Source organism: Triticum aestivum, chromosome 7B (genome assembly GCF_018294505.1).
Source record: "Triticum aestivum cultivar Chinese Spring chromosome 7B, IWGSC CS RefSeq v2.1, whole genome shotgun sequence".
Lineage (NCBI taxonomy): Eukaryota > Viridiplantae > Streptophyta > Magnoliopsida > Poales > Poaceae > Triticum > Triticum aestivum.
Window position 1 is genome coordinate 604,491,408 of NC_057813.1, and position 4,049 is coordinate 604,495,456.

Consider the following 4,049-nt stretch of genomic DNA (forward strand, 5'->3'; position numbering starts at 1 on the left):
GATGGAGGGAGTGGTGGTAGTTGGTTTCGACAAGCAATCTTCTGTTCTGTAGCTTCATTTAGAGCGGTGCCAAATTGTCTCATTATTTTCTGCCGAATCGCCTTTGGGCATATTTCCTTGGGGTTGAATGGGAAGCCCAAATCCAAGTCTTCCCCCCTCAACAACTCTTCGAACATCCTCTTCGCTTCGGTCGCCATATTTATGTCATCAATATCCCACATTTCTTTCACTTCGAAAGCGTGGTTCCTGGGAAACAACAGTTTTGAATTCTGTCATCACAAGGTCTCTCATACAAATCCTATCTGCCTCATCCAATCCTTTTGCCTTTCTGTCCCTCTTCTTTTCAATCAGAAATTGCAGCGTGCATTGTTCATCATCATCGCTGCTTGGGTTTTCAGCTGCGGGATTCTCGTCCCGATCGGAGCCACCATTGCTGCCTGAACCACCGTTGCCACCTCCGCTGTCATCTTCATCATCTTCATCCTGCTTCCCCTGCCCATCATCTTCCTTGTCTTTGTCATCCCCATCGCCTTCTTCATCATCATCGTCCTCCTTTCCTTCATCATTTCTTTTTCGTCATCCTCTTCATCATCATCATCATCAGTGTCCTCGTTCCCCTCAGTTCTGTCTTCCCTCCCCATGTCAGCACTTACCCCCCCCCCCATGGTGATCAACCATTTGTCGTGCTCCCTGGCTACTTGATTTCCCCTGAACTCCACTTGATCCATCATAACCATCATCGCTGTCTGAACTTTCATTGATGTCGCTTTCATCACTACCTTTATCTCTGCCACCTTGCTCACTTTCACTGTCGGCTGCCTCGCTGTCGTCGCTGTCTGAATTAAGCAACTCCTCCTCACTTGGTAAGCTGTCTCTTCCGGCTGGTACTCGCTTGCTCCTTCTGTTAGACTGGCGCCTGCTTGTCTCCGCAGTAGTAGGATCTGCCTCCTTTGTCCCCCATTCATCATCATCTATCTTCCCAACCCCAGTCACGAGCTTCCCCACTGCATGAGAAATTACGGAACAAATTTCGTGCACCAACCCTGTGAGCTTCTTTTGCTTCTGTAAAACATAAAAGTGGATGGTAGAGAACATGATAAGTACATATCTTCTATTGAAGATTCTGAAAAAAAAATGGTTGAATGTACAAATGGCGATAAAAAGGGGAACAACAGTGAGAGGAAAAAACAAGTGGTAGATAACTTACTGATTTGTCATATGACTCGGGCAATCTTGCGGCAACAAATTTGATGATGTGGTCCATACTGCCAAACAAGCTATCATCCGCACACCGAGAAAACTTCGTCTTGAGCTGGTGGTTTATAGCAAAAGAAGATTAAAAAACTATGAGTGACAACAATTCTGGCACTCCCATACCAAAAAAAGAACTGAGAAATGAAGAAAAATAGTACTACTAATAGTCTTTAAATTCCTGCAACCATTATGACACTTCCTGTTGGGTTTCGTAGTAATTTCAAAAATTTTCCTACGCGCACACAGGATCATGTGATGCATAGCAACGAGAGGAGAGTGTTGTCTACGTACCCAACGCAGACCGACTGCGGAAGCGATGACACGACGTAAAGGAAGTAGTCGTACGTCTTCACGATCCAACCGATCAAGCACCGAAACTACGGCACCTCCGAGTTCGAGCACACGTTCAGCTCGATGACGATCCCCGGACTCCGATCCAGCAAAGTGTCGGGGAAGAGTTTCGTCAGCACGACGGCGTGGTGACGATCTTGATGAACTACAGCAGCAGGGCTTCGCCTAAACTCCGCTACAGTATTATCGAGGAATATGGTGGCAGGGGGCACCGCACACGGCTAAGGAATCGATCACGTGGATCAACTTGTGTCAACTTGTGTGTTTAGAGGTGCCCCTGCCTCCGTATATAAAGGAGTAGAGAGGGGAAGGCTGGCCGGCCATAGAGGGAGGCGCAGGAGAGTCCTACTCCCTCTGGGAGTAGGATTCCTCCCCCCAATCCTAGTCCAACTAGGATTCCTCGGAGGGGAAGGGAGAGAGGGGGGCCGGCCACCTTCTCCTAGTCCTAATAGGACTAGGGGAGGGGGAAGAGGCGCAGCCACCTTGGGCTGCCCCTTTCTCCTTTCCACTAAGGCCCATGAAGGCCCATATGGCTCCCGGGGGGTTCCGGTAACCTCCCGGTAACCCGGTAAAATCCTGATTTCACCCGGAACACTTCCGATGTCCAAACATAGGCTTCCAATATATAAATCTTTACGTCTCGACCATTTCGAGACTCCTCGTCATGTCCGTGATCACATCCGGGACTCCGAACAACCTTCGGTACATCAAAATGCATAAACTCATAATATAACTGTCATCGTAACCTTAAGCGTGCGGACCCTACGGGTTCGAGAACAATGTAGACATGACCGAGACATGTCTCTGGTCAATAACCAATAGCGGGACCTGGATGCCCATATTGGCTCCTACATATTCTACGAAGATCTTTATCGGTCAGACCGCATAACAACATACGTTGTTCCCTTTGTCATCGGTATGTTACTTGCCCGAGATTCGATCGTCGGTATCCAATACCTAGTTCAATCTCGTTACCGGCAAGTCTCTTTACTCGTTCCGTAATACATCATCTCACAACTAACATATTAGTTGTAATGCTTGCAAGGCTTATGTGATGTGTATTACCGAGAGGGCCCAGAGATACCTCTCCGACAATCGGAGTGACAAATCCTAATCTCGAAATACGCCAACCCAACATCGACCATTGGAGACACCTGTAGTACTCCTTTATAATCACCCATTTACGTTGTGACGTTTGGTAGTACCCAAAGTGTTCCTCCGGTAAACGGGAGTTGCATAATCTCATAGTCATAGGAACATGTATAAGTCATGAAGAAAGCAATAGCAACATACTAAACGATCAGGTGCTAAGCTAATGGAATGGGTCATGTCAATCAGATCATTCTACTAATGATGTGACCTTGTTAATCAAATAACAACTCATTGTTCATGGTTAGGAAACATAACCATCTTTGATTAACGAGCTAGTCAAGTAGAGGCATACTAGTGACACTCTGTTTGTCTATGTATTCACACATGTATTATGTTTCCGGAAAATACAATTCTAGCATGAATAATAAACATTTATCATGATTATAAGGAAATAAATAATAACTTTATTATTGCCTCTAGGGCATATTTCCTTCACTTCCCCCCTGCTGCCTACTATTAGTGGATATTGTAATCAAAAAAAATGAAGAACTAGTATGCAAGTTGCTAGTTTTCAGAAGATAAGTTGCTTGTGTGGTTGTATACTTTTCAAAATGTAAATTGCACGGACAAAAAAAAAAGAGCCAAAATATGTACTACAACAGCTACTATTAAAATAGAACAACCCAACAAATCCTTCCTGTGAACATAATCCAACTGTGTGCATGGCAAACGAAAAAGGTTCGAATAAGTCTGATAACTACTTGGACCTACTTGAAATATATGTATGGCACTTGCCCAAAAAGATACATTACCTTGCATGCTCTTTCAAAAGTGAATTGCCTACTCTAAAAATGGTAGTGTTGCCTAAAAACAATATGACAATAAATATATATCATAAAACAGAAAAATTGAGTTACCCGCAATTGGCCATATTCTCCTGGAGCCTTCCTGACCTTCTTGATAACTCTGGAGATTAAATCTGAATTCCAAACTGAAACCCTTGGTACCAAGTTCGGGATTGGCTCATCAACATCCAGAGAGTCTAGGTACAACAGCTGCGTAGAGACAAGGAAAAAGAACAGAAATGTTTAAGTTACCTAATGATTGCAAAAAGAAAAGAAAAAATAAGTAAACAATTGATGCTTAAAAAAACAAAACAGCTTGAAGCACTTACAACAAGGTGGAAAACACAACAACAAACAGCCTTCTTGTTGGCACGCCCCGAAGTGAACGCAAGCTTTAATTGATCAACAACAAACTGACATATATTGGTTTCTGTTATTCTATTGACATCCATGACCGCCGGAAAACTCTTTAGGGAAATGCTCAAACTAGTTGAAGGGGCAAGGAAG